General features: G+C 39.7%; 1 long non-coding RNA gene across 3 annotated transcripts in view; it reads left to right on the top strand.

Moving 5' to 3' along the window:
• Positions 1 to 27,578, top strand: part of LOC115940885 (uncharacterized) — a 122,685-nt gene that overhangs the window by 87,275 nt on the left and 7,832 nt on the right. The window contains exon 4 of one of the 3 annotated variants that reach the window (XR_014144220.1): positions 17,122 to 18,191. The exons of the other annotated variants lie outside the window; for them this stretch is intronic. This is a non-coding gene — a long non-coding RNA (uncharacterized LOC115940885). Of the gene's footprint in view, positions 1 to 17,121; positions 18,192 to 27,578 lie in introns of those variants that run through there. 3 annotated transcript variants of the gene reach the window in all.

Here is a 27,578-nt window from a genome sequence, read left to right as displayed (position 1 = left end):
AGAGAAAATATTTTGTTTTAGAAATGTATATTGAATCTTGCCAGTGTCTGGAAAATCATGCAGAAAAAAAATACAGAAAAGAAAGCACCTGATTTTATAACAACCACCTCAAAATTCAGAAGATGATACCAAACAAATCAAATAAATACCAAATAAATTAACACTGGTTTCCTCTTCAACTATAGAAAGTTCATCCTAAGTAGGCATCCAGTTCCTTCTCCCTGGATCTCTCTCCCTCTTTTAGCTCTTTTCTGTTCTTTTAGCTGGCCCCCAGGGTCCCAGACATATCCTCCCACAGCCCCTTGTGGTGAAGGCAGAGGATGTCCTAGGTCTGGAGGGAGAAAGCAACATCTGCAAAGCCAGGCAGCTCAAAGCAGTCAAACCTTTCTCTAAGCCAAAAAGTTAGAATCAGAAAAGTCTGAATTAAAAATTTAGGATCAGAAATTCTGGGATGGGTTCTGGAATGTATGTTTTCACAAGCCCTCCATGTGATTCTGATGCCCTTAAAATTTGAGAGCTACGGATCTATTCCATTCTGTTTTTTTGCTCCATCTTTGGCTCAGTCAAAACAGGTACATTCACAAGGATATCATGTCAATAGCATTCTTTGAAAGTCTCCCTACTCATTTTTCTCTCTTATCTCTGCTTATGAGAGGCTATCCTCACCTGAATAATTTAATATATTAAATTAGATGACATTTATTCTGCCACAGTTGTGTGTGTGTATGTGTGTGTTTGTGTTTTACTCAGAGGGAGTGAACTGGAAAACTGAAGCTTGAGGTCCTTGAGATTTTAAATATGCCTTCTAGTGTTTTGAGTGTCAGATTAAGAGATGGAGTACCTAATCGGCATCAACATGTTCTGTTTCTTTCCTACATCTCGTTCTGTTAGTTCACCTCTCATTCCAGTGTTATAGTTCCTACGATAACTAATTCTCCATCTATTTCATTATAACTCATTCTTAGAGTACATTAAGTGCATTCTCAAGCATTTGGTCTTGATCTCTCCCTTCTTTATCTGATTAGTGCCAGTGAAACTCAGGTGTGATCTCCTAACAATGAAGGACTCCAAGGTGTGCTTTATTTTTAAGGGCCTAGTAACTAAAAGTCAGAGAGGGAAATAATCCTTGGGTTTTTGACCCACTGCTGCAGCACTTGCTAACAGGTCCCATTGTCACATTTGTGTATGCCATAGTCTTAGATGTTCTGACCACCCTTTAAGGTACTTTGTTTGCTCAGGGATAGGAAGAGCAACATTTAATAATTTAGTGATAGCCTTAGTGAGAGTTGAAACATTTACCAAAGGAGCTAACATCAGACTGATACAACTGAGTACTGAAGTCTGCTTTTATTAAGTTAATGTCATACAGTCTTTGCAATTAGGTTCACAGAAAGAATTTACCCATAGGGATTTGCTTCCCTTCTGATGGCATTCTATCCAGAAAGCAATCTCCAGTTAAGTCCCATGGCAGGTTGCAAGGAATGACATAATACACACTCTTGCCCTCAGTAAAGTACACACTGCTTCTTCACCATGGGAATCATTTTCCATTTCAATGTAGGAACAAAACATATGGCTCTGTGTGCTTTCCTCTCCAGATCACTAAAACCTAGAAGCACAGGGTTGCTTTCTGGCTTTTGCAGCAAGAACTAAAATATTGGGCTTTAACAACTCTCCACAGAAATATATGCTTTGTAGATTGCTCATAATTATGATTAGGAGGCTGAATAGCATGACTCAATTTCATAAACGTCTAAGGCAAGGGAGCAGCTCCCAGGCCTGCCAACAAGATGGTGGTTCAGTGAAATTCACTGCTACTTGGCATCATTTATTGGTTAAACTGTTGTGCCCCATGGATTAGAATTTAGGGCTTTTGCTCTCTATCCCCAGGGCCCCCTACTTCCCCTCACCCCAGTTCTCCAATATTCCAGCCATTTCGCACTGAGATTCCACACAGGTAGAAATTCAAGAGAACGCTGCTCCATCTCCTTAAGCCTCATGGTAGCATTTCACAGATCAGAAGTTTCATGGAGAGGGAAAATAGACACCAGAACCTTGTTCTCTGCCCTGTTTAAGGAGAGTGGGCAATTTTCAATATGCCCTATCATGCAGCCTTTCCACCCTACCTTTACCAACCACATAGTCACAAATCAAACACATTTGACCCCAGGACTTCAAACTCACAAAAAACAAATAGTAAAAATATCCATGCTGGTGTATGATCCAAGTTCAGCATTTTCTTATACTTGAAGTAAGTGGGCTTCAGAGTTCACAGTTTTATGTTGTATCATTTTATTTCTGCTTTCAACGTATATTAAAGCACCCTCCATGACATTTTTCATACCTTTTTCACACCATGGCAAATGCATAAACTTACCAGGAGAAATAGGAGGTGGAGGAGGGCCACCCAGCCCACCTCCTCAAAGCCATCCAAGGGTCAGCCATCTGTCCCACCATCTTGCCTGCCACCTCAGTTGCTTTATTTGAATACATACAAGCACAGACACCAGCTGTACTCATCTTCTATGGCTTTCTGACCAACTACACCCTAAAACACAACTTGGCAAAAACAAAACAAAGAAAGACTGCAGGCAGACAGGACTAAATCAAGATAAAACTGTGAAGTTGATAAGGGCTTCCTTGGTTGCCTTTTCCCACTTTGCATTTCAGAATCCTTCTTCCATCCAGGTCACCCACACCCTGCCAACCCACTCTGCCTTCACGCTATTTCCAATAGCTGAAGGTGACCCCTGGGGAATCCTATCTGGACTGTCCTTCCTGAATTGCACCTAGTTATCTGAATAAGAAAGATTATCTCTTCTCCTCACGCATGCAATCAAATATCATACATTCTGTTTCATTTGTGTCTCTTAGAACCCTGATATCTTCTTGTTTCTCTGACAAAAACAGTAATCCAATTAACTGACAAATACATTAATATTGCCTTTCTTGGAAAATAGCATCTTTTATTTTTCTCAGTTAATTTACATCTATTAAGTACTTACTGTGACTACAGCCCCATGCTACAAAAAGGAATAAAATATGGTTTCTGCCTTTAAGAAGCTTGCATTCTAGCTAGGAGGAAGGGTACACACCAAAACACTATTTGCACAAAAAACCAAAACACTGTCATTAAGTACAATGATAGATATGTTCAAAAACTGCTATGGAGACATTGGACAGAAAAAAATGAGCAGAAGAATGGACAAGAACATCTGGAAGTGAAGCTAAAAATAATGGCTAAAGGCCAGTTATGAAAAATTGTGTGTTGTCCTAATAAGTTAGGGCTTTCTTTCTAACTGTAAGGGAAAATTTAAACAATTACTTTCTGAATATAACTTGACCCAATGAAGCAACTGTAAATGGAAGGCTTCAGGTATGCCCCCATGGACAGTATGCTTTAGGTCCTGCAGGTCTTTCAGAGTTACCACTGCCAAGCATAGCCTTGACCCTTCACTGTCCTGACACTGTGTTTGGGAAGTAGTTTTTAAGATATCATTTTAAAACATCTTCCAGTCTATATAACCCTATCTTGTCAGAAGATTTTGACAAAAAAGACATTTACACTTCCAACAGAATGAAGTGTAATGTTATCTAAATGAAAAGGTTTGGGAGAACAACATTCTTACTTGTTTGGAAACAGCAAAATCCATCAAAAGACAACACTAAAAGAAAGTATATAATTCACATTTAATTGACAACAAATTATCAGCAGAAGTCAGATGAAAAAGAATAAAAGTGCATGGAATAAAAGATATATGATAAAAACTATGGTTTAGAAATTAGCAATGAGTCTTTTGTTTCTTTAATATAATGCTTGGAAAACCAGCATGTAAATGTGACAAAACATAACATTTAACATAATCCATCTCCTTGTGAATTTTTAAAACCACTACACATAATTATGACAACCACAACTATGTACTATGGGAAAGTCTAAGCCAAAAAACACAGGAATTGGAGCCAGTGAGTGAAAGGAGGGGGCGGGAGATTGATGTATGGTAAGCTTACGATGAAAAAAATTGAGGATTTTCCAAAAGTGCAGAACTAAAGTCAGTCCCATAGCGACATAAAGAAACTCTTAACTGAAATAGACATGCTATTCAGTATTCTGAAATTATAATTGGCCTCCTAGCATTATTTTGCATGGAGTTAGTCTCCTCTTTTAATCCAGAAATACCAGCCCCAACCAATGCATCTCCCTGTAACCCTAAAATTTGATAAAGATCATTACTTTCTTTAGCATACATGAATTTCAAATTTTTGCTGAATGATTTCTTAAACTGCATTCTAAATAGGATTATATGCATTGGCACAGAGGAATGCTAATGAGGAGCTACAGGCAGTCCCCAATTTAAAACTTGATTGCAGTCCAAAAATGTATTGGAAAGTTTGACTAATTGGAATGTATCTTCTTGTGAAAATAAATGGCAGATAATTTCCTGGACTGACCCTACCAGTTAAGCCAGGCCATGAGATACCTAAGCCAACATTTCCAATAGCACAGCTTAAATTCTGGGTCCAGACAACAGGATCTTTTGGGGAGAGTAGGAGGAAAGGCAATATAATGAGGTTTGCCCCTCTTTTGTTTAGGATTACTCTTATTATACATTAAATAGGTTAAAAGTGTCTTGGCCATTCTCTCTCCTCCCATTTAATACCTCTCCAACCCTCCTATTCCTGCTAATGAAGTGCTCCAAGCTCCAAAAGTACCTTCCCTACCTCTGCCCTGACCTTACCCCATGGTATTCATGCCAAGAGTTCAGCAGAATGGGAGGCAGCGATAGAAAGGCACATTTGTCACTAGTGAGATCTGCCACTTATTAGCCTTCTCATTGGTCAGAAATGGATTAGTAGCAGCAGTTCCTCTAATTGCTTGTTCTGGCTTTTGGAAGCTCAAATTGTCATTAAGAAAAAAAAAAAATCAATAACTTTTCAGCTGTTCTATTCTTGGCAGGAAAAGAGCGTTGGCAAATGTCCAGATAGCAGAAGTCCCTGCTGCCATCATTTCCTGCTCCTGTGTCAGTTTTGAATAGATTTAAGAAAAGCTGTCTATGGCTTATGTCTCTCCTTTTCTCTTTCCTTGAATCTTCTTCAGCACAGTTTCTCTAAACGTTTAGTGCTCCCTTTAAGGGAGATCTGTGTCTTTTCGAGCAGGCGCATTTGCCACTGTCCTATTCTGGTCATGAGTTCCATTACTCAAGACCATATGTCTTTGCATCCAGTGTGAACTTGGATCAAGAGGCAGCAGGTGAGGAAAGGCATGGCAGGGAGGGTTTGGCTCAATGCAAACTCTAACGAGCAATGAGGGCTGCCTGGAAATTGGCAAATGGGGGCTGGCAGAAAGAGAAGGATTCCAGGGAGGTCCCAGCTCCAGAGCAAGAGGTTCACGGTTGATTGTTGACTCTGGCACAAGTATTGGCCCGAGGACAGTGAGGGAACCCACACACTTACACTCCCAATCCCTGGCAGTGTGGAGTCAGGCTGATTTGGATTCATATCCGGTTTTTCCATTTGCTAACCGTGTGGCATTGGGCAATTTACTTTTAGTTTCTTCTTTTGAAAAGTTGAGATAAAATCTACATCAAAGAATCCTTGTGATAAAGTTAACATTTGTAAAGATACAAAAATTCCAAAATGTTAATTCTTATCCCCTTCACTGAAACTGCCATTCTTTTAATCAGCTGAAATACTGGTCGTGGCCCTCTTTAGTCATTTTCTCTTAAATTATTGAAATTTTTGTTATTGAAAATTTAACAAATGTATTTTTTTTTCTCCACAATGATTACTTGGAGCAGATCATATGTCTTTCTTCCACATAATCCCTCATTCTAACATGGCATTAATTGTAAGATGTCTGGCATCAAGTTTATAAAATAGCTTTTTGATGGGGGTGGGAGGTTACACATTCAGATTAAATGTACACATCATCTGTTAAGTCAAAAATTCCTAATTTTTTAAAGGTCAAAAGTAAAATTTCTAAACATGAGTAAATAAAGTAGTTTCTCCTCTATTTTGTTACCTAACAAGAAACAAGTTATATAAAGTAATGCAATGCTGGCCAAGGTCTATTTTCTTTAAGATGTTTAGGTACAACTGGCACAAATTCCCCTGGATTTATACAAATACCCAAGTGGTCACTTTCTTATAGTGCTGTCTACAGCCTGGGCGCCAACATGCTTGAGCTGTGTCTGCTCTATCCCTCTTTGACTCCAATGTGAGCATAACAGGGCTGAAAGGCCTAAAGAACCCCACACCCCAAAGCATGCAGGAGCAACCTGGGCACACCACAGCTTTCCTAGGGGAATCATAAACAGAGTCAACAGGCACCCCAGGTCTCACTGCTCTTCAAATATTGGTTGGCCATCCACTACTATGGAGTTTCATTGTCCCTTCTGCTCATCCTAGACTATGTCTTAACAGCTCCACACCCTTACTTTTATTCTTCCCCTCTCTTCAACCCTTCTAAGAGCAATGCAGAAGAATTCCTGCCCAGTCTCAGAAGAGCGACATCCACTCTTCTGTGAACTATTGGTCCTGCCATTACTGGGAAATCCTCTGTCCCCTGCACTTATCAAGACCTTCCAGCAAAAACAATTTTTTCCTATGAAGAAATCCTCTTCTTCCCATTACCCTGTAAAAAGATGGAGTGGCTAACAAGGACTACCTTCTAGAGGAAGCCCTGGTGGCCAAATAACTGGAGAGGTGAACAGAACAATTACTTCTATAAGTCTTCCAACCAGAAGGCATGTCCTACTAAGATGTTTCCCTGTCCTAGAAATACAGTTATGGAAATTGTTCAGAGAGTGGATAGTCAGGTCCAAATTTTCTAAAAAAAAAACATAATTTTTAGTTTCTTTAAATCATACTAGAAATTATTCCATTTCTTCATATGTCCTAGAAATTAGGAGGCTACACTTACATTGCTATTTAAGATAAAAGTACATGTGGTATAGTGGAAATGATGTAGATCCAGCCAAACCTATGTTGGGTCCTAGTTTTGCCACTTGGCAAGTGACTCTGGGCCCATACTTTTTATTATCACCCCTTTTAAAAATTATTCTGAGCCTCAGTTCCTTTATTTCTTAAATGGAAATAATAAATATTGCTTCAGATGGTTTTTTTCTAGTTCTTTTTTTTTAATCAGAGAATGTTAGTTCTCTTCTTTGTCTTTCTTCTTAAGTCATGTATTGTGTTTTCCTCTATGCACTGCATATAATACCATTGACAATTTCTGTCTCTAAGGCCTAAAATAAAGCAATTATTATTTTCTATTTTTAAGAAATAATAAAATCAGTATTAAGTGAAACATGACAGGTTTAGAAGCTCGACAGACATGGGATCCAAAAGTAACCCCCAAAAGTAGTCTTTCTCTCCATCAGTTACCTCCTCTGCACATGTGGGGATAAAACCCACCTGACAAGGCTGTTGTAAGGAATAAAGATGCTGAAGCAGAGTCTGTCACATAGGTAATTTACAGTGAGTGAGAGCTCAACATGGAGTGTGCTGGTCCCAAACTCATATCCTATTGCCTTCAGATAGGATACCATCCCACTCAACCCTGCTATTCACACAGGGACAGTCACATGGAAGCCAGCACACTAACTTTTACTTAACAATTTTAATGTCAGGCTTCAGACTCTGAATAAAGATTTTTGCCAAACAAAAATGGTATTTTTTACACTAAAGTTTAACACATTAATGACAGCCAGAATTTCTCATATTTTCTGTCCCCAAATTCTCTAATATAATTTTATTTCCTGATACTAAAGCATGAAGTTTGTTCAATGTAAAGGCATGAGTGCATTATTTTTGTCACTAGAGGGCAGGAAATTAAAGTACATTATTTCCAAGATATTTCCAAGAAGTATCTTCCATAAGTAGCACACCTGTGAATGCCTCTTTGCACGAGACCTCTAGGTAAATGCCCTAGGTACACCTAACATTTCTGGAAGTACCCACTAAATAAACCAGACAGAGCTCAGTCCCTTCCTATAACCCTTGGATTCAAAACACAAAGTTAAAGTTAGAAATTCAAATAGCAAAACAATACAAAGGAGAATGATCAAATGTGAATTCTCTGCATAGAGAATTCAAATCAGGTGATCTAAGGCTTTCACTGATCATTTGTCTCAAACCTAGTGTGGAAGGTAGAATGATAGCCTCTCAGAACCTGTGAATAGGTTACCTTTCATGGCAAAGGGACTTGCAGAGATGATTAAAGTTAATGATCCTAAAATGGAAAGATTTTCTGGATTATCCAGGTGGACCAGTCTAGTCCCAAGAACTCAAATTCAGAAGAGGGATGCAAAAGGAAGGCAGCCAGAGCAGGAGATGGAAGACAAAGGGGAGATCAGAACAGAAGGGTGAAAGGGGACTGACCATTGCTGGCTTTGTAGAAGACGCAGGACCACAAGCCAGCAGAACCTGTGAGTGGTCCTCAGCTGAGGGCTATAAAAAAATAAGGACCATGGAACAGAATTCTGCCAACAACCTGAAATGAGCAAGGCAAATGGATTCTCCCTTAGAGCCTTCAGAAAGGGACACACAGCCTGCAGAAACCTTTATTTTAGCCCAGTGAAACCTGTGTTGGGCTTCTGATCTACAGAACTGTAAGGTAAGTCATTTGTGTCATTTAGCTGCTACATTTGTGGGAATTTTTTTAGGGCAGCCCTGATACATCAGGCCACCACTGATGGGATGGGAGAGCTGCCCCTTCCAGGTCCCATCTGGTGCCTTCCTTAGTTTTGCATGGTGCTCCCAGATTCTGGAACATACCCCAAGTTTTTCAGCTAACCCACAACTTGGCTAAGCCTTTCGGTAGGAGAGGGTGCCTGAGTCTTACAGGAGGAGTTAGTCGAAAGAAAAAAGGAGTTGTTCCAGGCAGAAGGGACAGTGACAGGAATTGTATGCCTATGCCATGTGGGAAGGAAGTGAAAGCTGCCCTGTGTTTTGAAGCATAAAGTAAGATAAGGCGCATAGAGAATGAGGCTGAAAGCTAAACCAGGAAAATAAATACCATGTTAAATACCATCTGAACCTGTGGACAACGGGGAGCCATTCATAAACTGTTAGGCAGACTTTTAAACAAAGTTTAAGGTTGTGCTTCATTGGGGACTATTCTTGTAGCTGTCAGGAAAAAAGATGCATGGGGAAATGAAATATTAGAATATTCATGCAAAAGCCCAGGTAAGAAACAATCCTGACATAAGACATTCGTAGGAAGGACGGCTGTTTAAGAATAAATCCAATAGGTATTTAGCTCATGAAATCAGCAGAACTTAGTGACTGATTAGGTACAGGCTTTGAGTGAGAGGTAGGGCCATGCCTAACTCCTAGAGTCTGAGTAAATAGTAGTATCTCCAACAGATATGAAAATATACAAAAGGAAGAGGTATTTAGTGAGAAAAAAGGAAATATGTTATTTTTGGCAAATGCTATGGAATTTGAGTTGTCTATGGTATTTCAGGGATGAGCTATCTAGCACTCAGCTGGACTTTTGAGTCTGAGATTCAGAGATGTCTTTTAAAAGTATGACTATGTAAGTTATCAATATATGGCAGCTAGGGAGTTGTGAAAATCATGAATGGCAATGATTCCCAGAAAGATTATGTAGAATGAAAAGAAATAAGAAATAAGAATCTCAAGTTAAACCTTTGAGCACACAATATTAGAGACATGGAGAGAAAAAAGAACCCACAAAGGGACCAGAAAAGGAAAAGTCGGGGGTGGAGTGTGGTGTAACTGAAGTAAAAAGAGAAGAGAGATTCCAGAAAAAGGAAGTGGCTAGCAGTAAGACCTACAACATGTCCTAGAATCCAGCATTAAAGAAGCCATTGGTGATGGCACTCCCCGTAGCACAGGCAAAGTTGAAGCAAGTTACAGAGAAATGAGGAGTATATATAAAATAAAGAGAGTGCTGTTTCTTCCCTAATATTGATCACATTTTAGCTCTGACATCTATTCATTGTCTTACCAGGAAATGGTATCTTGCGTTACATTAAAACTAAAGTTTACTGAGCACCTACTTAATGCAATACAGTAGTAAAGGGAACTACGAAGAAGACAAAGATACATGAAGATGTAGGGTTTCCCTTAAGGAACTTAGAATTAAAAGGTAAAATAATCCATAATAAAAGCAATAGTTGGTCTTTATTGAACATTTTCAATGTGTCAGGCACTAATTTCATAAACTCTTTAATCTTAATGAGTCATGATTATGATCCTTGTTTGTTTGTTTTCAGATGAAGAAACTGAAGCACAGAAAAATTATGTAACTTGTCCAAGGTCATTCACTTAGTAAATATTCACATAAGAATTCAACTCTGGGAGATACGGCTCCAGAGTGTGTGCATTTAACTATTATGAACTGCAACTATAAGGAAAGGTTGAACAAAATAGGAGTCAGGAAGAGAGGAAACAGGAAGCACTTCAGGGGTTCAGAGAAAAGAGAGTAACTTCTGCTTGGGGGAACGAGGAAGGAGTCTATGAGGATGTGGGCATTTGGGCAAGCCTAATGCACACATGCGGCATGGTGTGAAGACAGCAAGGGCAACTAAGCTGAGGGAGGTAGATGATCAAAGGTCCAGAGTTGGAGATGGGTTGCATGTGCATGTGCACAGTACAGAAGTGTGTCTGGTTTGCTGTAAAAAGACAAAGAGGAGCAGTAGGGCTAAAAAGGAAGTGTGGCCAGAATGTGGAGGAAGCTAATTAGGCTTTTTTAAAAGTCATCCCTCCAGGGACACCTGGGTCACTCAGTTGGTTAAGCGTCTGCCTTCGGCTCAGGTCATGATCCCAGGGTCCTGGGATCGAGTCCCACATCAGGCTCCTTGATCAATGGGGAGCCTGTTTCTCCCTCTGCCTGCTCTACCTGCCACTCTCCCTGCTTGTGCTCTCTCTGACAAATAAATAAAATCTTTAAAAAAAAAAAGTCATCCCTCCACAAAAAATAAAATAAAAATCTACAGATGATTTTGAAAAAGGTTAAGAATATGATTGGTATTATATTTTTAGAGGGATTAATTAATTCAGTAGCAGTGTTTAGGGAGAGCTAAAATATCATCTCTCTTTAATCTCATGTACCTCCCCAAATTGTCTTAGAAGCTATTCAAGAATTTGTATTAGTCTCCCATGGCTGTGATAACAAAGTACCAAACTTGGTGGTTTAAAACAACATACATCTATTCTTTTATAGTTCTGGAGGTTAGAAATCCAAAATGGGTTTCACTGGGCTGAAATCAAAGTGTTAGCAGGGCCATGCTCCCTTTAGAAACCCTAGGAGAGAATCTGTTTCCTTGCTTTTTCCAGTTTCTAGTGCTGCATTTCTCACACTTTTGACTTGTGGCCACTTCCATCTTCAAAGCCAGTAGTGTAGCATCTTGCTTCAGTGGTCATTGCCCTCCTTCTGGGTCTTAAATCTCCCTAGATGTTATGCCTCCTTCTTATAAGAATACTTGTGATTGCATTTAGGGGCCACCTGGATAATCCAGGATCATCTTCTCCTAAAAGCCTTAATTTAATCACATCTGTGATATCCTTTTTTGCCATAAGAGGTAATACTCACAGGTTCTAGAGATTAAGACTTGGATATCTTTGGAGGCCATTATCCAGCCTAGAACGACATCATTTAGAAAAACAATTCCAAATTCTTTGGCCTGCTTTTCATCCTCGTCTTTGAGTGAATGAGTGGTGACAAAAATATTATTCAATTGGAAGAGTGGTCTGGAATTGGCAGTGGGATATAGGGAATATGCCAATCCCTCTATCCACCCCTGTGGTGTTGGAAGGAAGGAAGGAAGGAAGGAAGGAAGAAAACACTAAGACACCACTTGACCAAGAGATTAGTGAGATACCCACTGCAGTTCAAGTGGGTGAAGTGGGTGATTTACTTACAAAACATGTATTCATGGAATGGTAGATGAGACCAGTATACAGGTATACTGGAGTAGAGACACTGCCATCACTTAGGACCAAGCTGGCTGAAGACATGGAGTTTGAGGGGAAAAATCGGTAAGGAAGGGCTAGTACTAGGTCATGAATCAGTTATAAGGACAAAGTGCAGAGCCCCTAGTTGCAGCTGAGGTACATGGAGGCTAAAGGAGGTCCTGAAAACTTGGATGCTATGAAGAATGGATTTACAAAGAAGAGGTTAGTTCAGCCCCTGTCATGATGATCAGAAATTCTGAATGTAAAATAACTAGTTCATGAAATTTTACAACATTATTGGCTCATCTTTTGCTGTATTTCCTTTATTACAATTTTTTGCAAAATTTGGATTTTTTATCTTCTTTTTCTATTGCTCTATGCAACATAAAATAAGTACACAATGTCTAAAAATCAAATAGGCAATTAATTTGTATTAAGGAAATGTTTTTTAGTGAAAAAATATTGCTAAAAGAGATCAAGCCTTTGGGGATTGAATTACAATGATCTTCCATAAGGCATTCATTTCATTTGGGCCAGAATCAAAACTGCAAATAAAATAGTGGTTTTTTATAAATACATGATTAAAAATTTAAAGAAATTATTTTAAGCTGATAAGCATACGATGTTACCATATTGATAAATCCCCAGAATGGAAATGGGAGTTATCTACCTTGGAAACCCATAGTAAGATATTACTATGAAGATGTTTGCATACTAGATGTTTCCATCAAGGTCCTGGAATTGGACAGACAACATCATCAGCTGGGATGTTCGAGGAAGCCTTTTTGGTGAGGAATTGTTTGCAGTGGTGTAGACTGGGTTAAGGGAACCAACAGGAGGTGTTGAAGCATGCTCAAGGACTAGCAGCAGCTGAAACCTATTACCACCCACAGGCCTGAAGGACAAGAGGAGGGAGGCTTTCCTAGAACCAGACATGGCCAAGGCCTTAGGAGACAAAGAATAATCATCACACCAGCCAATAGCATATACTTTGGTAAGGCTGGGAAACTTCAAGAACTAAAATGTAAGCAACTCTACCCTTTCTCCCAACAGTCACAGTATGTAATATCTTGCCCTGAGGTGTAAGAGTTGGCCACAATCCAGAACAAAGATAATCTTTTATGGAGATCGCTTTTGAAAAATTGTGTGTACCCTCAATTTCAGCCAAACACAGGAACTAAGGTGCCTCTTAGCAGCTTTCTGTTTCTCGGAGCTCTGATTGGTTTGAAACAGACTGGAAAAGATTAGAGTAACCTGAAGCATGGACTGTTCCATCCTGCCATCAACCCTGTACGAAATACAGAGCCTCGCTCAGGCGCTAAGCCAGTTTTAACTTCGCCTAATAGAGGAAGAGAATGTACCTTATTTCTCATTTACATAGTCCAATGTGGGGAGATTCAGTACTGAGTGTGGCTAAAGGTGAGCCTTGAATGCAAAAGCTGGAAGGAATCTGCTCATCTCTCAGGGCAGCAAACAATTCCTGTAGACTTGACCCCCAAAAAGATATTCCTGGAAGGTGATATAAAAGCTTTGAACAGGAAACACTTTTGCTAAAGGATTCCATACTTTCTAAATGAGAAATGTCAAGACTGGAATATTATTTTTATTGTCATTATTATCACTTTTACTGGAACAAACAAATCATCACATATGGACTTTACAGCTGAACAGTATTTTCCAGCTTTTTAGTTCCTCTCTCAGTCCCAAAATAGGTAATTACAGAAGCAAATGAAACCTTTCATACAATTCAAAGGTTTGGAGGGAGCCATCACCATCTACGCACTGGGCAGCAGGTCCTATGGGAAACATTCAGTGTGAGCCACATGTGAATCAAAGTGGAAACCGACAGCTTTAGTTCTGGCTTTGGAACATATGGTGCGGTAAATTATCAGCATGCAGTCTATAATTAAGGACACAGTGTCTCAATAATAACGCCTAAATGTGCATCTACTCAGCTGCACATTACCTTCTGGAATGGAATCAGATATGGTCAAGCTTTGGTCTAGGGCAACACTGATGCTTTGGGGAGTGTAATGAACAGCCCCTGAATTATAAATGCCTTCCTCACCGACCCCCACCAGCCTCCAAGTAGCCAGCAGTACTTTCTCACCCACATGTTTCATATGTTATAATATGTGACCCATCAACTTGGCCACAAGCAGATGGGATCAGGGCCTGGGGTCTGAGCCAACATCTATGATCAGCAGCCTCTGATATAGTTTAGCCTGAGAGGCACTCTGCACTAAAAAGTGTCAATGCAGGGCAATAACATATTCTCTCTAGAAGTCTCAATGGAAGCAGAAGCCAGGCAGCAGAAGCATCCTGGAGCAGACACAAACTGTGATATGAATGCAAGAGAACAGTGAAGAAGGCAGTAGGAGGTGACAGAGAAGCTGTAGCTTGGCATAAAGCACAGCAATAGAAACTGAGGGTCCAGAATAGTGGTGTAATTAAAATAGAGAGCAGGGAGGGATGGAATCCTGATGCTGGTACAGCTTCTGCAGCAGCCTCAACAGCCAGGAGTGACCCTTCACTTCCTTAGATACCTGGCTGTGAAATTGCAGGTATCATTTCCCTATGTATCCTTACAAAAATTCCTATCACTGAGGATGCCTCTGAGAGATCACTGAGCAGGTGCTGAATGTCTCTGTGCCTTGCAACTTGAAAACAAAACAAAACACAGATTTTGTGTTGGTACCACATTTATACAAAGGAAGGTCATCCCCATCAGGGATGTTCTTTTTGCACATATAGAATAATGACAGAGGAATATAGGGGTTGGAGAAAATTAAGCTCTAACACCAAAACAGCATTCCATTTTGGCTCTGCCAAACCAACTGAATACAGACCATGTGTCAGAAACTGTGTTAGGACAAAATTGGTCACAATTTGGGAAAATCATTGCAAATAACTTGTAAGAAACAGGAATGCTTACAGATTTTAATTCCTGCTGAGCATAGCACTATGATATTTGCACCAATACAACCTTGAGCACCTGAAATGCATTAGTGCTCTTTATACTCATATAGGACCTTACAGGCTTCTTAGTCTCTGATGCTGGTCACCACTTATTTGGTCTAGGTTGTCAAGGTGCCTGGTCTGGCCTTTAGGTAGATGCACCCCTGGAACAGCATTGTCTTAGATTTATGGTTGCGTGATTTCCCCACCTGTAAATCAGTGAACTAACAAAAAGTAATCTCTTTTGATTATAATTGTTAACATACACCTCATTATGAAAAGCAAGCAAAAGATAACATCCACCAATTTCTGGGTAGAAAAACCCTGTAGTTTGCAATGGAAATAATTCTCACTTCACAGGGGAAGGCTGGGTAGTTGACCAGTCACTCACAAAATGGCAGCAAGTAGTGAATTCCCCAACAGCGCAAGGTTAGGATTCAGTTTTGCAGACTGACAGCAATGAACGGCTAGAGTAGAAAGACAGCTCAATAATTTACATTAACAATGTCACCAGCAGGTGGCAGGCAATTCACATCTGCTTGAGTCAGGTCTCCCAAGAGGGAGGGCACGTGAAAGGCCGTATTCCAAGGGGTTCTTAGTTTGAACAGATCAAAGGAAGAGGAGTAAAGTGTCCACTTTTATGTTTTGTGGCATCAGGCTCTGTTATCTTGCGGCATCCATCTCTAGCATGGGCAGGTTTCTGCCTGGCATATGGTCCCTCTCACTGGCCTGACAGGTCACCTTTTCTTCTAAACAGGGTTTAGATGAGCACCGTCACCTAGTTCTGGCCTTCTGTGTCCCTTTTTAATGTTACAGGTCTGGAATTATTAACCTTGTTGGCCACCGACTCCTTTGGCAGTCTGACAAAGCCCATGAATCCCTTCTCAGAATAGTAATTTTAAATGCCTAAAATAACACATAGGATTATAAATGAAACCATTATAATGAAACATAGTTCAATCCACTCAGGTTAAGATCCCCCTCCAACCTGACCAATTCATACAGTCTTTCTCCAAATCCAGTGTAATAAATTTGACTAGCTTTCCCCTTGCTAAAGTAAATTCATATTTCTGCCTGTCCTCTTTATTATTGTTTAGATTGCCTTAGTTAGAGTTTGGCAAATTTCCAACCCTTTTGTTCTGCTGTGGCGCAATCACAAACCATCTCCTGGTCATGTCAACTCAGGGCTCACCACATGGCTGACAAAATCCATCATTTCTTCCATCTCCAAGTCCTTGAGATTTGGAGTGATCATGAGGAAGCCTCACTATCCTCCTGAGTAATAACACAAGCTAGAGAACTAGTAAGAAGCAATGCAGTATAGTGAGACAGCCTAGAGATGGAACCCCCTAATTATAGGTTGCCTAATATATACTAAGCACCTACTATGTATCAAATTCTATACAGAGATCCACTCCCTGCTCTCCTGTATGTCTGGAGTCAGAAAAGTTGTTTTGTAATTCAATCTCATCTCCCAAGCAACTCTGGGAAAATCACCTAACCCTCTGGGCTTCAATTTATCGCCGTAAATAACAGCGATAGCTCTGGAGATTGCTGTGAATGAAATAAATAAAAGAAAGGTTGTGAAAGTGCTGTGTTTTAGCAGACTGGGCACTGAAAGTACAAACACCTAGGTAATTTGTAGAGCCTTCATCACACCTACATTCAGCTCCTGTTAATTACTGTTGAGCGGACCCCATCCTCTTCCCAACTTTCTTCAGAATCTTGTCCACTCTCAGTGTATCCTACAATTCTTTCTATTATAATTACTAAAATATAATTCATTCTTAAAATAACAGCATCTTAAGAGGCGCCTGGGTGACTCAGTCAGTTGAGCGTCCAACTCTTGGTTTTGGCTTAGGTCATGATCTCATGGTCATGGGATTAAACCCCACGTCAGGCTCTGCGCTCAGCAGGGAGTTTGCTTGAGATTCTCTTTCTCTCCCTCTGCCCTTCCCCACTTGTGCATGCCCTCTAGATAAATAAATATCTTTTAAAAAATTATAACATCTTAAAATATCTTTGGTTTTCCTAGGATATTTTAGCCCAAAAAACAATTGTGGGTGGTTAAGCTCCAGGATTGTAACTACACATTATTGATGTCTCAGAAACTGAGCTCCCCATCCTTAGAGCTATTCAAGCAGGAGTTGGATATGTTTGTAACATTGCTTGTGAGGGTTTGGTCTCTGTGACCTGCGTTCCAGGAAGCCATCAACCTGTACTGTTTTTGTTTTACAGATTTCCTTATCAGAACTTCTGGAACAGTTTATCTGCACTTGCTCTACAGGATTTTCCTTCCTAGTCATCCTTTCAGATTGCTTCCCTACTTCACCTCCAGGTCATGGATGGGTTACAAGCTACACTCACATGTAAAAGGACAGGCCCAATGACCCAGGACGACTTCTTCCCATAAACCTGCCAAACACACACTAACTATGTAGAACTTTGTCATTGTAGTCTAAACGCTGCTAATATGAGAGAAGACCTCCAGTTCTTTTTCCCACACTCACCATATCAGACTTCTTTTGGGGGGTGAAGAGGGGGCGCAAGAAAAACTGTTTTTTTCTTTTTCTTTCTCTCTGAAATACAAGAGAAAACCTACTATTAGCCCTCATAGACATATGACAACCTTTCTACAGTCCTCACCACTGTCTTATTCACAGTGAGGAAAATTCTCTTCTATTTGACATTAATTCACAGGAAATAAATTCCGTTAGCTCCATCAGACTCCCAGAAACTACACATTTTCTAGAAATGTTGTTAAAAAGTCAGAAAATGTTCTTGTCCTGAAACTTGGAATACACCAGAGGAGCTTTTATGCCACGAAGCAGAAACACCTGTTCCCACATCAGCATTTCCACCATAGTCGTTCTCACTGGACTCCTATCCTCCAGTTCCACAGCGTTTACCTCTGCAGCAGGTGTGTGAGAGGTTAGCACTGGCCGTGTGAGGATGAGTGAGACACAGTCCTTGCAGTTTCCAGTACCGGCATCACCACACTACAGTTATGAAGTAACTTGTTACCATCAAAGGCACCATTACTGACCTACCGAAAATAGTGGATAATTTCCTTTCTTCTTTATAGATTAGGTCACATTTAAAGTCATCCCTATATTTGTATGCGGATCATTCTGATTTGCTTTCTTGAGTGAGATGGAAATGGGTAGAGTTACAATGACACCCAGATTTTACACAAGGGATATGCAGACATCACATTTCACAGGGAGAAAGAGGGGTTGAGAACAGCTGCCCTGGTACATGCAACGATGTGTTGACCTTGATAATTACAAGAAAGTTAAGACATGGCTCCTGGCCTTAAGGAGCTTATAACTAGCAGGATCTATCAGATAAGCATATAGATAACATATAATTAAGAGCTAAATTATGGGGTTTGGCCAATGGAACTAGGAGAGAGCAGGATGCAGAGAGGAATGACTTCATATCAGTCTTGGGACATTTTGTAGAAGTGGGGACACTTCAGTGCTGAGGAGGTTTTGACAGGTGAAGGCCATAGAGACAAGCATATCAGAGAGAAGAGGCTTTCTCCAAAGTGAGACTGGCTGATTGCTGCTCCTGGTGTCTTCAAGAGTCTTCCTACATCCCTGTGAATGTGCTCAGAGCTGTAGCTCTCATCAGGCCAAACTTCAAATCCACCCACTTCTCTGCATCCCCAACCCACATTCACCTTAACTCAGGACATCGTCAGGGCTCACCCCTGTTCCTGCTACAGTCAGCAAATGGCTCTCCCAGACTCCACTATTGCCTGCCTTGAATCCATCCTCCACAGAATGACCCTCCCATATCAAATTGACCAGATACTAACTCCTCTGCTTAAAATCATTCAATGACTCACCTGCTACCTCCAGGAAGAAGCTCAGCCATGGGATACAAGACCTTTTATAGTATAGTTGTCTCTTACTCTTCAGCCTTATCTCTTGCCTTTTCCCACCTTCCATCCTCCTCCTCAGCTATTAAATTCCTTGTCTTAGTTGGGTCAGGTTGCCATAACAAAATAACATAAGCTGGGTGGCTGAAACAACAGAAATTTTTTTCTTACAGTTCCAGGAACTGGATATCCAAGATGAAGGTGCTAGCAGGATCAGTGTCTGGTGAGAGCTCTCCTAGGGTTGTATATGGTGGCCTTCTCACTATGTCTTCACATGCCTTTCCTTGGCACTTACACATAGAGAGAAAGAAAGAGATGAGTGAGCTTTCTGATGTCTCTTCTTATAGGACAGTAATCCTATTGAATCTGGGCCCCACCCCTTATGACTTAATCTATTCCTAATTACCTCCCAAAGGCCCTATCTCCAGATACCACCATATTGGAGGTTAGGGTTTCCATATAAGAATTAGGGAAGGGACACAAATATTCAGTCCATATGCTTGCTATTCCCTGAGCACACCATATTTTCCCACATAACCCAATGCCTTTGGACCCAAAGCTGCTCCCTCTACCTGGTGTGCCCTTCTCTGAGCCACTCCCTAATACCCCTATCCGCCACCCCCTCTACCTCTTATCTTTGTTTTGATAATTCCTTTTTCGTCTTGAGACTCAATTCAGGTTGGGCTATGTGTTCTATGGTAACCTCCAATGGGGGGGTCTATGTGCCTCCACTGGAGATGAAATATAGTTAACTAGTGCAGGACTGTGATTTCCTTCAGGGAGAAACTATGTCTTATCCTTATCCATCATCCTATCCCTAATGCTTAGCACAGTGGCTGGCACATGTTTGTTGCATGCAGGCTTGAATGAATGAATGAATGAATGATGAATGGTAAGTAATGCAAGGCCATGTTGTAGGAAAAAATGAGGCAAAAAATTTAGGCTGGATTAAATAAGTAGTGTGAAGGCCTTATATGCTTTTCAGCATAAAAATATGATTCAAGTGGTTTTACAAGGATGATTGGGAAGGTTTATTCAAGAAGGCTAGAATATGGGTAAGGAAACCACCTAGGAGAGAGTATCATAATAATTCTATAGTGATGTAATGATATTGGAAATAGTAATGGTAACAATTATATCTAACATTTATTTAACCCTATATGCCAGGCCATGATTTGGGGGGTTTGTTTTGTTTTGTTTTGTTTTATTTTCAGTTTTTTTGTTTTTTTTTTAAATTGAAGTATAGTTGACACACAATGTTACCTTAGCTTAAAGTGTACAACATAGTGATTCCACAAGTTTATACATTATGCTATGCTCACCACAAGTGTAGCTACCGTCTGTCACCATACACCACTATTACAGTACCATTGACTGTATTCCCTATGCTGTACCTTTTATCCCCATGATTTTTTCATTCCATAACTGGAAGTGCCAGGCACTGTTTTAAGTGTTTCAAATATATTAACTTATTCTCACAAGAACCACAGCCTAGGGGATTAAAAATGATATATATAAAACACATATTTTTATCCCATTTCACACATAAGGGAGCTGAAATATAGAGAGATTGGGTAACTTACCCAAGGTCACAGAGCTAGGGAGTGACAGAGATTAAAGGTAAACTATGAGATATTTCAAAGGGAAAAAGAAACACAGCTTGATAGAAGTCAAGATATAAGATAATGGGATGGGAGAGGCAAAGATGACTTTTAGGTTTCTCACCTAGGAAAAGAGAAAACTGAAGAAGTCAGGATGAGAAGTCAATTTGTTGAGAGATGTCATGGTTGTTGGGGACAAACTGGCCTTGATGTAGTGACTGGACATCTCCACAAAATATTCATGGTAATCCTGCATAGACCTACCGAAAGCCTACTATAACAGACTTGTCTAGGTCAAAGGAGTTGCAAACATGGGTTTTATAGGACATTTTTAAGGTATTAACTTTATATTCTGTAGGGACTTAGGTGAAGTCAGGGACACAGGTTAAGAGTTGAAGGGTTTATACACTTAAAAATGATTGAAGTGGTAAACTTAATATTATATATATTTTACCAAAATAAAAAAGATTTGAGAAGCTGTTTTAGGAGTCCAGGTAAGAGATGATAAAGACATGAACTGGAGAAATGTCAGGGGAAATGTAATAAGGAAGATTTACTGAGTCATCCATCCACCCAGTTATTCTAGCTAGACTCATAGGAGCTATTTATTATTTAACATTTATTGACCCGGTACTAAATGCCAAGCACTGTGCTGGGGCACAAAGATGAATAATAATCCCTATCATCAATTGCATAATGCACTCAATTGTCTAGTGAGATAAACAGATATATATGCAATATTCATAATACAACATATCAGGGCAGCATTGGAAAAAAGTAAAGGGCATTATGGAAGCACAGAAGAGGGCAACCTATCAGTTGTGGCAAACAGTCAAGGAGGGGTTCTGAGACATGGTGGCTCCTAAGTTGGTTCTTCTACAACGAAGATCTTGCCAGGTAAAGGAAAATTGGAGGGAGGAAGGGCATTCTGAGTAGAAAAGAGCACATGAGGTGTTGTTGAAATATTTGCTGGGAGGCATAGAGGTGCAAAGGAAGGGACTGGGAGACCTTGGCACTCGAGGGACTCTTGTTGCTCCAGGACACCCACTCCTACCTTGACAGGGCCTATTCCCTTTGCCCATAAATGGTGATGGAGCCCAGAACCCCAACTACCCCAGGTGGGAAGAGCAGCCCTATCAGGCAGGGTAGACAGCCCAGTACCTTTGGAAGCACTGGGAGACAGCCCCTGTGAAGTTCCTGGGTCCGACTCCAGAAGGAAAAGCAGTGGAGAGGGCTATTCAGAAGATTTTGAGGACAGTGTAGACCTCAGGAACGGTGTAGCTATCACCAAGAGAAGATTGAGTAAGAGTGGGGAAATGGAAGATTTCCCGAGTTAACTTTAGAGTTTTATTAATGGGAGTGCTCATGGGACACATCTTAGAGATTCCCAGAATAATTGCAGGAGTCACCTGAGGGGAAATGAACTTCCAGGGGTGTCTCTAACAGTGGCTAAAGGCAGAGAAATGCATTGTGTACTGGATGAGAGCAGCCCTGTAAGTCAAGCATACTTGCTTTAAAATTTATTCTACCAGTTAATAGCTGTCTGAACTGGGCAATTTTTTAAAGTTCCCTGAGCCTCTACAACTTTTCCTATAAAATGAGGATTATAATAATGTCTGCTACATGATGCTGCCATGACGACTAATGATAAGGACACCCCCGTTCTTTGCATAGTCCCTAACACATGGTAAGTAAGGTTGGTTACTACAACCATTACAACTAAAGTGACACCACTTTACCTTCCACAGTCAGAGGGACAAGACATACAGAAATGGAGAGACCAGTGGTAACATTTTCAAATTTATAAGGTAAATCAGTTATTTTTTAAAAGAGTTAGTTTTCTAGATGTTTTCCTCCCATGGAGTGAAGGGATACCCATGTAATTAGTCTTTTTAATAGTTGAATATCTACTTATGAAGCCAAAAATGAAAGTTACAGGTTATTGAGAAATTGCCTTCAGTTTACTAGAAATACAAGACAAAATATGCCAAATAGGACTGTCTCAATATTAATTTTGGAGTGAACTAATTAACAATAATTTTCTATTTCTGTTCTTATTTTCATAGTTTCCTTGTTTAGTAAAAACCAAGCAATCCAGTTAATGAAGTTAGTTCAATAGATGGAGCTGATGTCCTCAGAGATTCTCGTAGGGGAGGGGCTGATGTTTCACACACAGGGTAAAGGAGCACACGGTAGCTATTTCTTGTGCTGAAAAAAGGAACATCAACACATTTCAGTGAGTTTTTCCCCTGGGAAATTGTGCCAGGTACACATTTTACATTTTCACATATTAGGAAGCTAAATATCTTAAAATATAGGAACTAAATCAGCTCCAGTGCTATGTATTAACAATCCTAAATCACTCTTATCATACAAATCCAAAAGTTAAGTGAAATGAAGCTTTCTATTTTTTTAATAAAAAGAAAAATAAAGCCAAGGAGGAAAATGTTGCCTGTCTTTAGAAGTATGCATTCTAATTAATAAAAATATAACTTATAGGGAAAAGCATAGAATTTATCTGTGTGAAATTCAATCTTGTAGTCATTTTGGAAAACAATACTCCCAGTTCTGTAATGAAACTGATGCCTTAAAAAAATTGGGAGTACATGGGGCCCCGTGGTGGCTCAGTTGGTTGAGCATCCGACTCTTGATCTCAGCTCAGGTCTTGATCTCAGGGTCGTGACTTCAAGCCCTGCATTGGGCTCCACACCCAGCATGGAGCCTATTTAAATAAGTAAATAAATAAATAAATAAATAAATAAATAAATAAATAAATAAATAAATACTGGGAGTACAAAATTATCTGACAATGTTAACAATTTCTGCCCTGTCTGTTGAGACAAAAGATCTTCAAACTGTGCAAATAAGACAAATATAGTTAAGAGGGAACTGAATCCCAAGATATGGAGAAGAGTAAAAGAGTACTTGGTCACAATCAACATTGCCATTCTTTCAGACCAAGATATATCACAGGATACAAAAGGAATGTGCAGGTGCAATCAAGGACCCAAATAGATTACTAGTGAGAAATCATAGAGAAATAGAGAAGAATCTTAAGACTTGAGAAAAAAAAAAAACACCTCTCTCTTCCAAAAAGGTTAGCCCAAGAAACTACCAAAAATAAACTTTGTATCTATACCTAGCAAAATCCTAAAATTGTTTACGGCTTGCCAATACTTAGGACACAAAGAGGTGGTCACAATGATCGATAGAATCCAGATGGGTTCACTAAAAGAAAGAACTGCCCAATTAACCAGCAGTTAAGGAATGTCACAGATACCAAATACCAGGATTTTAGCAATGCAGTTTAAAAGCTTCTCAAAAAACCCTCATGAACCAAGGACATATTTGCATGCTTAATGTAGGGGAATTCATAGGTGGTTGAATAATGTTAAAGATGAATGAGAATCTCCTTAGAGGTTTAAGGGGTTTTGTATCTGGTCTAGTTCTTTCCTGTAATGATGGTGAAAGGGCACCAAGAAGGCACATAAATCTCAATTGCATGATTATTTCATTGAATTATAGAATAAATTTTTTTTAATTATAGAATAAATACTTAAATAGATTTTTGCCTTTTTTCCAAGACTGGTGAAAAATTGGGTCCAAGATAAGTAAGGTGAAATTTATGAAATGTAAATAGAAAATTTTACATACTAGTTCAGAAGGCAAATATGTAAAGCTTTTCTAACTTTATCCTTAGAATGACCCTGTGAGGTGGGTAACATTTGCCCTGTTGTAGGTGATAAAACTGAGGTTTGCTGAGTTAGTAAGTTTCCCAAGTCATATTTCAGCTCTTCTTCCATTGTCACATCTCCATTTATTCAGTCTGACTTCCTCTTACCAGGAATCTTGTGATTACATTGGGTCTACCCAGGTAATCCAGGATGATCTCCTTGTCTCAAAATCTCTAATTTAATCCTATCTGCAGAGTCTCTTTTACATGTATAAAAGAACATTCACAATTTCCAGAGATTCAGACATGGACACATTTGGGGACTATTATTCAGCCCAACCATACTGTGCATAGTGAGCAAGGTGCAGAGTAGTTGGAGATAAGGTCAGAAAGGTGACTAAGAACTAACTTCCATGGACCTTGAAGGCCATCATAAGAATCTTGGGTTTTACCATGAATTAAATTAAGAGCTTTGCAGAGCGAGTGACACAGTTGAACTTGTGTCTTTAGAGGATCACTCCAGTGGCTGTCTTGAGAAGAGATACAGGAAGATATGATAGATGCAAGAACAGTGAGAAGGTGCTTGCAGAGGTCTAGGGGACAGAGGTGGTAGCTCATACCAGGCTGGTAACAGTGAAAGTGGTCAGAAGTGGTTAGATTCTGGAGATACTTTGAAGAATAGATCCAACATGACAGATTCAATGTGCTCAGAGAAAGAGTGGTCCAAGGATTATTTCTTTTCGATCTGAGCAACTTGAATTGCCATCAACTCAAATGGAAACTTCTGTAGAAGGAATAGTTTTGAAGGGGTGGTTAGAATAGAACCATACATTCTGCTTTTTAGTCAATGTCATCATGACTATTAGACATCTAAGTAGAGATATTGAATAGAGAATTATATTTAGGAATCTGGAAGTTAGAAGAAAATTCAGTTACAAATATAAATATGGGAATACAGGAATTGTCAGTTTATAGTTGGTGTTTTCAGCTGTAAGACTGGATGAGATCATGAAGGGGGTAAGTGTAAGATAAATAAATGATCAAGGATGAATTCTGGAGCACATCCTCATAAGGAGGACAAGAAGAAGGGAAGCTATAAACAGGGGCTAAGAGAAAATGACAGTGCAAAGGCAGTTTCCTGGAAGACAAGTGAAAGATGAAATATTTTAAAGATGATGAATTATTAAATGTGACATGTGAGATGAACACTGAGTACTGGATTGACCAACCCATGTGGTCTGGGATAATCTGATAACTCAGAGTGGTAATGGCCAAGACAGTGAGCAGATATAGATAAATCACTTAGAACAATCGTTTCCAAACTTTGCTGCATTTTGGAATGAATCACCTGAGAATCTTTTTAAAATAGTGATACCTAGGCACCCCCCCCCAAAAAACCCCACCTCTCTGATTAGAATTTTGTAAAGCTCCCCAGCTGAATCTAATGGATAGCAAAGTTTGGGACACACTAGTTTAGAACAATGCCAGGATCTAGAAAACTTTTTGGTATAAATTAAGTTGAGGAAGCTTGGTGGGAAGGGACAGGGTTTAGGGGGTAAAGAGAGTGGAAATTATTGTGCAATTGACAAATTATGCAGGCAGAATCATTGTAAATTGATTGCTCATTATCCAAGGGTTGCCTTGACAAGTATAATTACATCAGGTTTTCCCCATTCAGTGCACCAAAACTTTTGGTCCTTATACCAAAATTGAGTAGAGACTTTGCTCAGCAACTGTTGGACAAAGGCAAAGAAAAGATGTCTAGGAGTGAGACTAATACCTCCAAATAGTGGGCAAAGCCAGAATGCAAAGACTAAATAAGTGCCAATGAAGAGTCACCCTCAGCCCCAGTGACAATTTGTAGTGACACTTTCCAAGTAGCTCTGAACACAGTTTATACCACCACTTCAGACTGCCTGAAGAATTAAGATCACAGATAGGTTTTATTTCTTTTGTAGCTGGTGTAACCATATCCAAACTATTTTTTTCTCTGTTGTAGAAATCTTGCAGCTGTGAATTTAATGCCAAGTTGCATATTTCAAATAAAGTTCAATAAAGAAGGCCTAATTCAGATAACAAGAGATTCTCTGAGGTTCTTTATACACCAGCTGTTAACTTTTGTGTTGAAATGCTGGTTGGCTATTTGATACTTTCCTTTAATTCAGAAAAGCACTTGAAACACTTAGGGAAGCACTGGATTGATTTTCAATTTGGGAATCCCATGTCTGCAGAGCAACTCAGAAATAGTTCAATAAAATTTATAAGTTTTCTGCTCTAGCAAGCAGGTAAAATGGAGTTAGAAATGCATTCTGGAAAAACAAAATTTTGCTTATGATGCAGTAAGAAGTCTATACAGAAGGAAATGTGAATGCAGTCAGGAGGGAAATCGGATGGGAGTGCCCCAAGTAGGAGGATTCCAAGGTTAGTAGAGGGAGTCAAAGATTAAAAGCTGGGGTGTCAGGGGCATCTGGGTGGCTCAGCTGGTTAAGCAACTGCCTTCGGCTCAGGGCATGATCTCAGTGTCCTGGGATCGAGCCCCACATTGGGCTCCCTGCTCAGCGGGAGGTCTGCTTCTCCCTCTCCCACTCCCCCTGCTTGTGTTCCCTCTCTTGCTGTCGCTCTCTGTCAAATAAATAAATAAAATCTTTAAAAAAAAAAAAAGGAGTTGGGGTGGCAATTGTAAAAAGAAAGATCTGGAAAAAGGAAGCCAATACAGACTGCCTGATCGGAGAGAAGGGGTAAATAAAAGAATAAAGAACTAATCATTGGGAACAGGAGAGATAAGAAATGAAAGAAAAAGGCAAATAGGAGAGTGCCCAAACAAAAGAGAAGAGGCATAAGAAGGCCAATTAACATGGCAAACTTTGGGGCAGGGAAAGGAAAAGGGAGTGTGCCTGGAACCGAAAGGGACAGTGGTTATGCCAGAAGCTGGAAGAAAGCTGCTCATATCCTGTTTTGGAGGAGGAAGGAGGGTCAAACTCCCTGTTTTCTGCTGTTGCTGATGACTTTTCCAACTGTTATCCCTACAGCAAAAAAAAGCATCAGAGTAAAAAAAAAACTATCTGTAGATGACAGAAATGAAAACAGTTGTAGTTAATTTATTACTGATAATTTTCAAATGTGAAAGGCTGGTGAAAGAATGGTGTAACTGACAAGAAAATTTGACTTATATATGGCATGGAAAACAAGATAATAAAGTCCTTTCAAAACACTTCAGTAAATGTCTGTAAGGACCATGAGTAAGCCTCGTTGCAAAGTCAGTGGATGTTATATCTGATTTATAAAATGAAATGAACATACAGAAGAAATACTATTGAGATATAATAATCCTGAGCAAATCTCATGAACACTGAGCAAACTTTGCCAAGCTATTAAGACGTTCCATAGCTTTTCAGACTCAGTTATTATAAACCAAGGCAAATAAAATTTACATTCCAAGTTTTGCCTTTTATTGTGCTCTTTAGTATCCTGCAACATGCTGGGACTTTAGGATAAATCTTGCAAGACCATGAGAACTAATTTCATGAGAAACAGC

Source organism: Leptonychotes weddellii, chromosome 4 (genome assembly GCF_054177405.1).
Source record: "Leptonychotes weddellii isolate Sample4059 chromosome 4, ASM5417740v2, whole genome shotgun sequence".
NCBI lineage: Eukaryota > Metazoa > Chordata > Mammalia > Carnivora > Phocidae > Leptonychotes > Leptonychotes weddellii.
The sequence above is the reverse complement of the archived record's forward strand: the minus strand, read 5'-3'. Positions and strand labels throughout refer to the sequence as shown.